The following is a 14,732-nucleotide window of genomic DNA, read 5'->3' as shown; positions in this document are numbered from 1 at the left end:
AGAGTGACAGACTTAGCGGGAAGATTATTTGAGTAAGAGAAGTGTGATGATTTTGTTTTCTCAGAGATAGCAGGTGCGTGACCTGGGATTGTATCCAGTCTTTTCTATGTTAAGCTGAGAAGTTTTGTAAAGGCTCCTTAATCTCACTGATCTTGTGTGTCTTTGTTGGGAAAAAAGTGAGGCTAGATTGGGTGTGGTGGCTCACGTCTGTAATAGCAGCACTGTAGGAGGTTGAGGTGGGCAGATTGCTTGAGCTCAGGGGTTCAAGACCAGCCTGGGCAACATGGCAAAACCCCATCTCTACAAAAAATACAAAAATTAGCCAGGCGTGGTAGTACATGCCTGTAGTCCAAGCTACTTGGGAGGCTGAGGTGGGAGAATCACATGAGCCTGGGAGATCAAGGCTACACTGAGCTATGATCGTACCACTGCACTCCAGCCTGGGCAACAGAGCCAGACCCTGTCTCAAAAACAAAAACAAACGAATGAACAAACAACAAAGAGAAAAAGAAAAGAGTGAGGCTATTGCCTTCTTTATAGGGTTTTTGTTTTGTTCCTTTTATTTTATTTTATTTTCTTAGACCAAGTCTTGCTATGTCACCCAGGCTGGAGTGCAGTGGTACAATCTGGGCTCACTGCAACCTCTGTCTCCCGGGTTCAAGCAATTCTCATGCCTCAGCCTCCCAAGTAGCTAGGAGTACAGGTGTGCACCACCACACCCAGCTAAGTTTTGTATTTTTGGTAGAGACAGGGTTTTGCCACGTTGGTCAGGCTGGTCTCAAACTCCTGGCCTCAAACAATCTGCCCTCCTTGGCCTTCTAAAGTGTTGGGATTACAGGCATGAGCCACTGCACTTGGCCCCGCATAGGGTTTAGGTGAGAAACATGTGGGATTACATGTTTTATTATTTATTGCTGTGTAACAAATTACCCCCCACATTTAGCAGCTTGAAACATTTGTTATCATACAGCATTTGTGAGGATCAGGAATCATGGAATGGCTTAGCTGGGTTCTGGTTGAGGTCTCTCATTGAAAACATCAGCCTGGGCAGTGGTGTCTGAGGACTCAAATGAGACAGGAGGGTTTGCTTCCAAGCTCACTCATGTGGCTGTGGCAGGAGGCTTTAATTCTTTACCACATGGACCTCTCCATATGGCTTCTTTCAGAGAGAAAGATATAAAGGGAGTGGGGAAAGAGGAGACCGAGATAAAGCTGCAGTCTTTTATAACCTCACTTGGTAGTTACCAGCCTGGGCGGCATAGTGAGGCAAGCACCTGCAGTCCCAGATACTCAGGAGGCTGAGGTGGGAGGATCACTTGAGCCCAGGAGCTCAAGACCAGCCTGGACAATAGGGCAAAACCCCATCTCTACAAAAAAATACAAAAGTCCTCCCGGTGTGGTGGTGTGGATCTGTGATCCCAGGTACTCAGGAGCCCGAGAGGTGGGAGGATCACTTAAGCCTGGGGGGTCGAGGCTGTGGTGAGCTGTCATCGCACCACTGCACTCCATTCTGGGCAACTGAGTGATACTGTGCCTCAAAAAAATAGAAGTAAATTTAAAAAGGAGTCCTTCATAAAGCTAGCAACGATAGATAATGAGAACACTGAGGGGCAGGGAGGGAGGGAAGGAAGGGTTGAACAACTGCTGGGTACTGTACTCACTGCCTGGGTGATGAGATCAATTGTACCACAAACCTCAGCATCATGTGATATGCCCATGTAACAAACCTGCACATCTACCTAACCCGAATCTAAAATAAAAGTTGAAGAACAAGAAGGAGTCCTTGCTAATTAAAGGTACTGACATAATCCAAGTAACTTGCAAAATGTGACAGTTACAAGTTGGAAGACTCTGCAGTTTGCAGTTTAGAAGCTAAGACTTTATATTAAGGATCCCAGCTGGAATGAAGACAGCCATTATAATCGTCTATGAGAAAAAGATACACGAAGTACACTGAAGGTATCCACAGTTGTGCATGGGTGGTTTTATTTATTTTCCGAAACTGTTCACTCAGACATCAGCTGCATCCGTAGGCGTACTAACAAATAAGTTTTTAAATTCCCAGGCTCCTTATCTCTGTGTGAAAACAGCTATTTGACAATGACTCGTACACTTTGTTAATTTTATAGATGTTTAATATAATCTACACATAGACATGTATGTACTATAAAAAGGGTGACCTCGAGTTGAAAATATTTTCTAATGTAGTCTGACTTCTCCTGGTTTGTCCCAATTAGTGAGACTTGACTTTATTGATATTTCACTTGTGCTAAAATATTCATATTTCAGCTCTTAGAGGAGACATGTATGATTCATGGGATTAATGGCAAAGGAATTTGCCTACGTTATCAAATTAGCCTTGCATCTCACTAGCCTTCATAATGCTGAGGCAAAGCTTCAGATTTATATACAAATATTGAATTCTTATTCTGAGCTTAATAAAACATGCATATCTTTCCAATATACCCATGGACAGAAATGGACACTGGAATTTTCTCTGATGCTGAGATGCCTGCAGGTGCCCAAGAGGCACTACGTGAAGTTTCACTGGATGTCTCTCTCTCCCTCTAAATGCTCTTGGCTGACCTTCCCAGAGCACCTGAAGACTTTATGGTTCAGTAGCTCAGGGCTGAACTTGCTCTCCTCTGCTAGTTCTGTGGAGAAAGAGGAGGGGAGATTGATACCAGCCCTGGTGTCACAGATTGTCCCAGACCCTCCTCTTCCATAAGGCAGGTCAGGAATTGTGTCTCTTATTTGTGGCTATGTTCTCAGTGCCCAGAAAAGAGATTTCAGGCCGGGCGCAGTGGCTCACACCTGTAATCCCAATGCTTGGGAAGCCAAAGCGGGCAAATCACTTGATGCCAGGAGTTCAAGACCAGCCCGACCAACATGGCGAAAAACCATCCTTTGTATTTTGTAAAAATACAAAAATTAGCCAGGCATAGTGGCGTGCCCCTATAGTCCCAGCTATTCCAGAGACTGGGGCACGAGACTTCCTTGAACCTGGGAGGTGGAGGTTGCAGTGAACTGAGATCACACCACTGTACTCCAGCCTGGGTGATCGAGTGAGACCCTGTCTCAAAAACAAACAAACAAACAAACAAAAAACTTCGGTGTAGAATCCTGCGGTTAAATGTTCATGTACATTACCCATAAGTATTTTCATAGGATAATTTCTAGCAGAAGGTTTGCTGGGTCGAAGAGATTAGAGTTTTAAGGCATTGGTGCACATTTTTCCAAGCTGCTTTTCAGAATGTTGTATTATTTGATACTCCTTATAACAGGCTATGAAAGGGGCAATTTTCCCACACTCTAACACTGGGAATTTTCAAGTTTGGGGTTTTAAAAAAAAATCCTTGCCAGTGTGAGAGACCAAAAATGGCAGTTCATAATGCTTTAATTTGCTTTGCTTTGATTATCACGTGGTGAACACACCCTGAAGTGACCCCAATGAGTCACACCTTTGGATAATGTCCCCCCTTAAATGCCTATGACTTGTTTAGAAACAATAATAAAATATTCCAAAAGTGAAAAGATTCTGTAGATGTAATGAAAGTTCCTAATGAATTGACTTGGAGTTAATTTTTTAAAATGTTATTCTAGGTGGGCCATGTCTAATCAGGTGAGCCTTTTCAAAGGCCTCCTTGACATCAGAAACTCACGGCAGTGGAAACTCGCTGCGGTCTTAAAGAAGCAAGCTGTCATGAAACGAAGCTGCAGTGAAATGAATTCTGCCACCAGTCTGAAAGAGCTTGGAAGCAGATGCTTCCCTAGCCAAGCTTCCATCTGAGGATGCAGCCCAGCTAACATGTCAGTTTCCACCCTGTGGCACCCTGAGCAGAGAACGTGGTGAAGCCACCCAGCCTTCTGATTCACAGAACTGTGAGACAATGAATGGGATGTTTTTAAGCTACTGATTTTTGGTGATTGTTATGCAGCATAGATAATTAATATAACTAACAAAACTACAGGTTATTGATCATATTTCTTCTTCTCTCCAATCCATTTTTCTGTTAGTGTTACAATTCATCACTTTCCTATTGATATTTGAGTTCTTAAAACATTAAGCTTTGTATCAACCCCTTTGTCATAAATAATAAACAACCATTGCATTTTATCTGTTTGTTTTTGAGACAGTCTCAAAATCCCAGGCTGAAGTGCAGTGGTGCGATCTCAGCTCACTGCACCTCTGCCTCCAGGGCTCAAGCTATCTTCCTGCCTCAGTTTCCCAAGTAGCTGGGACTACACGTGTGCACCACCATGCCAGACTAATTTCTGTGGTGGTGAATTTTTGTATTTTTTTTAGAGATGGGGTTTTGCCATGTTGCCTAGGCTGGTCTTGAACCCCCGGACTCAAGTGATCCACCCGCTTTAGCCTCGCAAAGTGATGGGATTACAGGTGTAAGCCACTGTGCCCGATCAGCCATTGCATTTTTTTTTTTTTTTTTTTTTTTTCTGAGATGGAGTCTTGCTCTGTCACCCAGGCTGGAGTGCAGTGGCGTGATCTCAACTCACTGCAACCTCCACCTCCAGGATTCAAGCAGTTCTCTGTTTCAGCCTCTGGAGTAGCTGGGATTAAAGGTGTGCACCACAAAGCCCAGTTAATTTTTGTATTTTTAGTAGAGACAGGATTTCACCATGTTGGCCAGGCTAGTCTCAAACTCCTGACCTCAAATGATTCACCCACCTGGGCCTCCCAAAGTGCTGGGATTACAGGTGTTAGCAACTGTGCCCGGTCCATTGCATTTGTATGTGGTAAAGTCCATGTGAATTTCCCATCCCAATTTGCCTTCCCTGTGCTGCTCAGAAGTCCTATTCTTATTCTAAGGTTATGGGAGGATAATGTACATTTTCATCTGACACGCTTATGGTTTTTATCATTACATTTGAATCTTTAATTCATGTGAAGAGGATTTTGGTAAATGGTCTGGTACAAAGAAGTTCAATTTTAATTGTTTTCAAATGTACCCAGAATATCTACCAAATAGTCATTTACTTTCCCATTGAATTTCACATTAAATCAAGTCTAATTTGCCCTTTTTAATTTGTTACATTAATCTGTTCTGCTTTAGTATCAAACCGTTTTCATCATTAGAAACTTACAATGCTTTTGAATGTCTGTAGGGAAAATAACCCTTCATTTCTGTCTCTTTTTTTTTCATAAACTCTACTCACTATTCTCATACATTGCTTCTTTCATTTTTTTTCTTTAGATTTGTTTTGTGAAGGTGGGGCACAGTGGCTCACGCCTGTAATCCCAGCACTTTGGGAGGCTGAGGCTGGTGGATTGCTTGAGGCCAGGAGTTTGAGACCAGCCTGGCCAACATGGTGAAAAACTGTCCCTACTAAAAATATAAAAATTAGCTGGGCATGGTGGCGAGTGCCTGTAATCTCATCTACTCTGGAGGCTGAGGCAGGAGAATTGCTGAAACCAGGGAGGGTGGGAGAAGTGCTTGAGCCTGGGAGTTCAAGACCAGCCTGAGCAACATAGGGAGCCCTCTACAGAAAAATTAAAGAAGAAAAAATAGCTGGGCATGGTGGCATGTACCTATAGTGCCAGCTCCTCTGAAGGCTGAGGTGGGAGAACTGCTTGAGCCGGGCAGGTGGAGGATGCAGTAAGCCATGTTCGGTCACTGTACCCTAACCTGGGCAACACAGCAAGATCTGGTCTCCAAGAATTAAAAAAAAAAAGAAAAAAAAAATTATTTTGTCAAATTCCCTTGGCAATTTAATTACATTTGTGCTATACTGGATTTACATTTATAGATTTATACATTTGTAATTAATTAGAGGAAAAATGAGATTCCATAACTCATACCAGAATGTGTTTTTGGCACTCTTATGCATTTGTGTGTGTGTGTATTTGTGTATGTGTGTGTATTTGTGTGTGTGTTATTTGTTTTTTAACATGGCCCTGGTCCAGATAGTTTTCTTCACCTTACACATATCTTGTTGAATTAATGACAGAGCTTTAAACATTTTCATTGAAAATATACTGATTTTAGTATATTTTTACTAGGCTATAGGAAAGATATTTTTTACTTCTGCAACCATAAGTTGGCAAAGTTTAGCAAAAATCAATGAAAGCATTCTGTGAGAATCAATTGGTTATGTGGAGTTTATACTTCAGAGCATTGCATATTTTATTATTTGTACATTGCTATACTTCACTTCTTTTATATCAGTAAAACATTTAATAATCATGTATATACATACACTTTTTTTTTCTAGAGAACTAGTTCTTTTTTTTTCTTTTCTTTTCTTCTTTTTTTTTTTTTTTTGAGATGGAGCCCTGCTCTGCCACCCAGGCTGGAGTGCAGCAGCATGATCTGGGCTCACTGCAACTTCCACCTCCCAGGTTCAAGCGATTCTCCTGCTCAGCCTCCCAGGTAGCTGGGATTACAGGCGCCCACCACTACACCTGGCTAAATTTTGTATTTTTAGTAGAGATGGGGTTTCACCATGTTGGCCAGGTTGGTCTCAAACTCCTGACCTCAAGTGATCCACCTGCCTCAGCCTCCCAAAGTGCTGGGTTAGAGGCATGAGCCACTGAGGCTGGCCACAGAGAACCAGTTCTTGAACAGATATTAGCACCCAGTGGTGGACTGCATGTAACTGTGCTGATTGGTCTAAGCCAATAAGAGAATCCCAAATTCTTTGCCAGGGATGGTTCAGAAATGGCACATCTAAGCCAATTTGGACCAGTGGAACAGAAAAGAGGGATTCTGGGGGATTCTGGAAAGAAGCCAGCTTCTCCAAAGGAGCATATGGTCCTGGGTATTTTGGCAGCTATTTTGTGGCCATAAGAACCATCCTTAAAATGAGACTGCATCTGCGGACAGTAGAGCAGAAAAGCAAAAAGGACCTGTTGACACCACTGAGTCACTGCGTCATTCATGTCTAGGGGCTGTCCTACCTTTGTGCTTGTTGTTTGAGCCAACTCATTTCTGGTTAATGCCACTTTTTTTTTTTTAATTTGGAGGCAGGGTCTTGTTCTGATGTCCAGGCTGGAGTGCAGTGCCACCCTCTCAGCTCACTGCCACCTCCGCCTCCCAGGTCCAAGCAATTCTCCTGACTCTACTTCCCGAGTGGTTGGGACCACAGGTGTGTACCACCACGTCCAGCTAATTTTTGTTGTTGTTGTTTTTAGTAAAGGCAGGATTTTGTATGTTGGCGAGGCTGGTCTTGCACTCCTGGCCTTAAGTGATCTTCTTGTCTCAGCCTTCCAAAGTGCTGGGATGACAGGCGTGAGTCACCGATCTGGCCTAATACCACTTTAGCAGGGCTTTCTTTTAACCAAAAGCACTCTGCTGATGTGTGAGGACTGAATGTGGTAAATGCAGTCCCAGCCAGCACCCAGCACATAGCGGTTGCTCAGTACATCACAGCACTTCCCTTACCCTCCACTCTAACCCAGGGTCCTTCCTGTGTTCAGGGCATGCCTGCATTCCCACCTTTGCTCCCAGCACTCTCCCTCCTCCTACACAGGCCACATTTGAAGACTGCTCACCCTTTAAGGCCGAGCTCCAACCCCATGTCCTTTAGGAAGCTTGTCTAGTTCATGTGGAATTCTCCTCCCCACCTACTGCCTTCTGTGCTTTCCCGAATCTGGGTCTTACCTTCCCAATCAGAGTAAAACCCCTTGAGGGCCACGGCCATTCTTCACACAGCAGTTGGCCTCCTCTCCTGGGCCTCGCTCAACCTCTTGACTCTTAGAATGTTCAGTCAGTATTTGGTGATGGACCTACAGGCCATTAATCTTTTCTCCTTCTTGATTTTTATAAGCTGTGGGCACCGGCATTTAGTTGAATAAGATTCATTCCTCCAACAGCAAGAGGAGCATTATTACTTTGTTCTGAAGGTCTTTACAAGTATAAGGCATGTCTAAAGCCGCTATAAATAATTTATATTGTCCATAACTCAAGCTGATCAAAACAGACCTCATCACAGTGATGCGGCAAAATCTGGTACAAGCTGCTTTTCTCCTGCCTCCAAACCAATTACAGATTCGGAGCAGATGAAAATCTGACTGGATTCCCTCCTGAATCGGATTAATGCCCCATCCACAATCACATAAATCACAATCTGTCCACGATTAGACATCAGATAATCCCACTGGACAAGAAGTGACAACCCAGATTCTATTATCTCATTTATTCTCTATTTTTGGAATTTACTGGTAACTCTAACCTCCAGGAGATGTTTCCCAGTGAAAGAGGATCTGTTGGGGATTCTTTTGAGAAAGGGTTGCTTGATGGACTTTGGTTAGAGCTGTTGCAAGGTGATGAATGGACAAACTAGAACAAGAATCATCGGTCCTTGTTATAAGAATAAAAACACACATACATTTAACTTCTTAAGAGTACGTGTTGGAGAAAATAAATGACATCCTTAAAAGCCTTTAAAAGGACAATAACTTTATGAAGAGATAATATCATGTTTGAGAATCTATCATGAGGTGTTTTTCATTGGTTTTAATATCATAAAGGCAAACATCTCTGATTGATAAAGGGGATGCAACAAGCCACCAATGTCTGCAAAGCCTAAATCCACACACATCTGCGCAGGACAGAGGAGCCTCTTACAATATTCAGTTTTCCTGCTGGAGAAATTTGAGTCTAGAAATATTTGAATCTAATTTGAATCTAGAAATACCGCTAAAGAGAAATGCAAGGACCATCTGAGTCACGACAGTTCTGAGGCCACGCTCCTGGTCACTGACTCGCGGGTTCTGGAGCGTTGGAGCACAGCCGAAAAACCTGAAGTCACTCCTACTCGGGGATGGTACAGTTCACAGAGCAGCATTGTTCACTGGAATCTTGCTAACTGGATCTCAAGCCAGATGTATTTTTCAATATATTTAACACTATCTGTAAGTTACAAGTGAGGGGTATTGTTTTCCACCATCCTCAGGATTACAAATAGAAATTCTTCCCTTCACCCCATGTCAATGGTTGAGATTAATTTATCACCCATTCACCACCCTCCCCCAAACCAGCCTTCCTCCTGTCCTGCCTGTTCCTGGGGAGGAGAGGGGAGCACGCGTCAAACCCACGTGCACGCCGCACTCTCGCCCCGTCTCCGCCCAGCCCTCGTGGCTCCGCCCAGCCCTCGCCCTGTCTCCGCCCAGCCCTCGTGGCTCACGTCCTTGCTGTTGCTTGTCTTGCTCCTCACATCAGAGTGTTCCTCTTTCTACAGCGTCACTGAGTTCATACCATTTCCCACCTAAATCTCTTCAGCCAGGCAGTGGGAGACTCCCCCATTCTCCAAGAGAATCCCCCCTGAGCTCCTCAGCCTGGCACTTGAGCTTCCCACGCTCACTCAGACGTCTCTGTCTTTTGCGCTTGCTCCTTCCTCCCTGACCGTCCGGCCGTGTGGGTCTGCCTCGGGTGGCTATGGGGTCCCCCAGTCTCTATGACTCTGCTTGTGCCACTGCCCATAGTCACCCCTGGCTCCAGCCTCTCCTAGCTGTCCACATTTCCCCCAGAAGCACTTGACTCACACACTGCCTCCTTCTGTCTGCCAGCCTGTTCCCTCTTCCTAGGAGACCTTCCTGCTCTTTTTGTGTCTGGGAAAAGACACCACAGGCTCCTGACCCCGCTCTGTGCCACCCCCCACACCCTTTGTGTCCTATGGTAGCTCCAGGTCACCGCTCTGTTGCAGTCTCTTCATAGTGCCGACCCGCGCCTTCCCGCCATCATCTTTCCCCGTCTCTACCGCTGCCTGTCTCAGAGAAGGGCACCTCCTCCATCCAGGGCCTCAGCTGTAAACCTGGCCTGTTTGGTGAGAGGCTGGCCTCTCTGCAAAAAAAAGGGCCCAGTCCTATTCCCTTTGGAGCTCATTCTGTCCCTCCTTCCTTCCTTCCCTTTCTTTCTCATTTTGCCCACGACCTGGATCTCGGTAAGAGAAGTACTTCTAAAAGAAAGTGGAACGTTAGAAGGTAAGCCCCATGGCTAGGAATGCCAGTGACTTTGGCCAAACTGCTCAGAACCACTCAGAACCACTCCCAGGCCACGCTAGCCAGGCTGGGTTCCCCCTTCTGGAAAGATGAGGAAAATGCAGCTTTCCCCTCAAAGCCTCCGAGTTCGACTACTTCCCTTGGCCCCATCCCCTCCCAATATCTGGGCTTGGGAGGATATCCCTGGGCTACCCTCAGAATGCGATTTGGAAAAAAATGGCAGCTTCCATTAAAAAATGTATAAATATATATATATGTTCATATATGTTTAATATATATTTCATATATATATACGTATATTCTTTTTTAGACAGTCTCCCTCTGCTGTGCAGGCTGGAGTGCAATGGCATGATCTCGGCTCACTGCAACATCTGCCTCCTGGGTTGAAGCGATTCTCCTGCCTCAGCCTACCTGACTCATTGTAATTTAGTAGAAATGGGGTTTCGCTGTGTTGCCCAGGTTGGTCTCGAACTCCTGAGCTCAGGCAATCCACCTGCCTCGGCCTCCCAAATTGCTAGGATTAAAGGCGTGAGCCACCGCGCCTGGCTCCATGTATACTCTTTAAAGGACTCATTTTTCTCCTCCTTGTGTACTGACCCCATGTGGTCTTTTTAGCTCCTTCCCACAGGCTACTCCCCACTGATCCCCTCAGGACAAGAGTACTATAGATTATGGGCTGGTTTGTTTTAATACAGAATGGCCTTGGCATATGTCCATGATGACACAAGTAACAAGTCAAACTATTCCCATCTGGCCACGCTCAAGTACCACAAGCTCATAACCAGTCTTATGGATGGCTGTGGGTGTGGGTCTGAGTCTCATCTCAGTCTCATCTCTTTACTAGTTGTATTAACTTGTGAAGGTTATTGGTTTATTTATTTCTTAGCTGCTGAAAGATGACATTAGGACCTGCCTCAGAGGCAGGGCCAATTCATGGAAATGCTGTGTGTGGAGAGGAGGGACACACTTGGTTTGATGCTCTGCCATTGCTGTCTTGAATTTTTTTTTTTAGACAGTTTCTCTTTGTCACCCAGGCTGAAGATCAGTGGTGCAGTCTTGGCTCACTGCAACCTCTGCCTCCCGGGTTCAAGCGATTCCTGCCTTAGCTTTCTGAGTAGCTGGGACTACAGGCACATACCACCACTCCTAGCTAATTTTTCTATTTTTAGTAGAGACAAGGTTTCACCATGTTGGCCAGGCTGGTCTCAAACTCCTGACCTCAAGTGATCCCCTTGCCTTAGCCTCCCAAAATGTTGGGATTACAGGTGTGAGCCATTGCCCCTGGCCATTGAAATTCTTAATAATTTTTTAGCAGAGGGTCGTGCGTTTTTATTTTGCAATAAGATCTGCAAATTATATGCTCATTCCTGCTCAGGAGATAGTTGGACACTTTAATGAGACCTCATGTGGCTGCTGAGCCCAGGGCCCCACCTACAGCAAGTGCTCAGTAACTGTTAGGGAAGAGAGAAGGGGGCTCAGGAAGGACAGAGACGGGCCCAGCAGTGCCCGTGGGCACCTGTTTGATCTAAGGGAATGTGGGGTGGGAGAGGCAGGCAAGGCTGGGGAGAGAGCATGGGTCTTAGATGTCAAGAAGCCTGAAGCCCCCAGGCCTTAGTTGCTTCTTTGAAACATGGTGCTCTGTCTCCATCCCAAAAGCAAGTTCTCAGATGCCTGTGGTGGACAAAGGTGTGAATACTGAGGCTATCTCTGGCCTACTATAGTCAACACGTCCAACTACCTTTGGAGAAGAGTAAAAGCCTTTGGGAATGGGGCAGGAGAATAGAGGGGGATGGAGGTTGGAGCAAGAGGAGAAATGTGCTCCAGTGACTTAGGTTGGGCATCAAGGTCTCAGCCCTGAATGGCAGAAGCTGGTCTACAGGGACTCCAGCAGAAAGAGGTCTGGCCTGGGTCAGGGGACCTGGCTTTCGGCTCCATCACCATCGCATGCTGGGTAACAGGTCACCAGGTCTCAGTTTCCTTTCCGATACTCACAGTACTGATGCCCCTGCAATAGTAACAGCTTCCTCTTTGTTGGCTGGACATTGTGCACAGGGCTGTGCCTTTGCGAGTTTTGTGGTAGAGGAGGTTTTGGGGAGAAAGGATCAGGGAGACTTCTCTGTGCTTCTGAACTCTCCCCAGTACAGGCTAGTTTTATGGGGTAATGCACAGCTCTGGAGCTCAAGCTGCTATTCCTGATAAGGAGAAAGTGCTCTAAGGCCCGGGATAGAAGGTACCCAGGTCTCCTGTGTGCCAGCCTGGGATGTAGAGCGCATGTGGCCTCTCCATACCTAACAAGGGAGCAGCCAGGAGGCAGGGAACCGGGGTAGGGCCGCATCAGTGATGCCTGTGGCCGTGCCCAGCAGGTACAGGTATTCTCTTCACTCATCTCAGTGCTGGTCTCCCAGGGGTGGCTGTGACCGAAGTAATACGTGGAGTGATTTTGAAATGGCTGCCTGGTTTTACAGCTCCAGAGACGTGAAGTGGGTGAATGGTGGAGCCTCAGTCATGTGGCTCTTCAACGGCACATTGAAAAAAAAAAAGAAGAAGAAAGGAGGGAGATGGAGCCAGACAGACCTGGGTTCAATGCCAGCTGTGATTTAACCTGTGACAGAGGCAGTAACTTCCCCTCTCTGAGCCTCAGTTTCCTTGAGGATTGGATGGGTCCAATACTTCCCACCACATGGCATTACTTTGAAGACCTAACAACAAGAACTTTGCACATGGTGGCCCTGAACACATATTTGTTCTTGACCTGGCTTCCTGGCATACCAGGAGATGCTACCCTCTCTCCAAGCTCCCTAGTGGAGTCTCAAAGGATAGGTTTTTCTGGATGGGAAGGAGTTTCTCTGGGCAGGAGAGGGTTAAACACTGAGCCTAGGATTCCAGCCTGGAGCTGCCCCCTCCCGGCCAGCTGTCTGAATCCCTGAATTATAGATGTGCTTGCTCCTGGCCTGGTGAGCAAGACCTAGTAGGTGCCGGGAGCCAGGCCTGGTCCAGGGTCACCTGAGGGTAGGGCCATTGGGCCAGACGTACCTCCCCCGTCCACATGTGGCACATGCACCAAGTGTCCCCTTCTAGTTCTGAGATCGTGCACCCATATTCACAGATATAACCTGTACACAAAGTCTACGCACAGACCACACATCTCTGAACCCCATCCACACGGCAGACACACACAGAGCAAGCACACATCGAAATACACAAAGAAATCATCAGATGACATACACTGAGACAGAGTTAGACCTCCCCTCCCCACCCAGACACACGCAGGCAGTGTAGGCAGAGGCTCCCGACATAAAGATACAGCCACAATCATAGTTGTCGTAATTAACACGTATAGAGCACTTACTCTGTGCTAGGTATTGCTCTAATCCCTTTCCACAGAATAGTTTAATTGTTACCTAATAGAGATAGCTACGCTTATTACACCCCATTTTGCAGATGAGGAAACCGAGGGAAGGAGAATTAAAATAAGATCCCCGAGGTCACGCAGGTGGCCTGGCACAGCCACAGGCACAGACACCCGCTCCCTCTCTCCTGTCCCTCATTTACATAAACACATCCTTTCAAACGCACCATCTGTCAACCCCTGACCTTCCAGCACACCCTCAGGTTAAGCGCTTTTTGGGGGACTGTTGACCCAAGACGCAAGAAATGGCCTGTTGGCTGACGGGTGGTAAACTGCAACTAGAGCCGGACCGGGGGCCGGGTGCAGTGGCTCAGCCTGTAATTCCAGTACTTTGGGAGGCCGAGGTGGGCGGATCACGAGGTCAGGAGTTGGAGACCAGCCTGACCAACATGGTGAAACCCTGTCCCTACTAAAAATACAAAAATTAGCTGGGCATCGTGGCGGGCGCCTGTAGTCCCAGCTACTCGGAGGCTGAGGCAGGAGTATCGCTTGAACTCGGGAGGTGGAGGTTGCAGTGAACCGAGATCATACCACTCCACTCCAGCCTGGGCGACAAAGACAGACTTCAAAAAAAAAAAAAAGCCGAACCTGTGAGAAGACTAGACCTCCTAAAGGTGGAGACGGAGGGCAAAAGCCTGACGCTACTGGACGGGGCATAAAGCGCTCGGCCCAGCGCGGGGCCAGTGAGGAACGTTTACCGTGGACCACGATCGAGTAATAATGTTAGCGTGTACTTGGGGCCTCGCTCTGGCCGTCTGCAAAGCCTCGTCCTGCGCCCTTGGTTGCACCTTTTCGAGGCCAACCAACCTCAGGCTCTTAGAACTACAGTCGCGACCGCGCCCTCAGGCCCACAAGCCCGAAGGTCTGGGCCAGCGTCTGGAATGCCGGCGAAGACACTTTATCCGCAGGCGCCTCACCTCGCGCCCCACCCAGGCGCACACCAAGCTCTTAGTACTCCTTTTAATGGGAAAACAAGAGCAGACACCACGGTTGGATAAATGTTATTTATAATTCATGGGCAAGTCTTTGAACCCTTTCAAACAAAAACCCACAGCGATTTCTTTGAAAGAAAGAACGCCTGGACTCTGCTCAGAACTCTCAGATTGTCTCAGGACCAACGAGCCGCTTCGCAGATAGCACTGTAAATTACCCAGCGCCTCACGTTCGTTTGTGATTATTTGCATTGCAGTGGGTTTGTGAAATGAAGCACAAGAGTTTGGAAAATCTTTTATTTTGGAAATGGGACACGCGACCACAGCAGTGTTCCTAGAAGCTATGCGGTTTGGGCAGGGGAAAAATGGGGGAGGGGCGGAGGAGTCTGTGTTACATTTAAAACAACAACAACAAATAATAATAATAATAATA

The sequence above is a fragment of the Aotus nancymaae genome, unplaced genomic scaffold (genome assembly GCF_030222135.1).
Source record: "Aotus nancymaae isolate 86718 unplaced genomic scaffold, 86718_ANA_hifiasm-v0.15.2.pri h1tg000003l, whole genome shotgun sequence".
NCBI lineage: Eukaryota > Metazoa > Chordata > Mammalia > Primates > Aotidae > Aotus > Aotus nancymaae.
The sequence above is the reverse complement of the archived record's forward strand: the minus strand, read 5'-3'. Positions refer to the sequence as shown.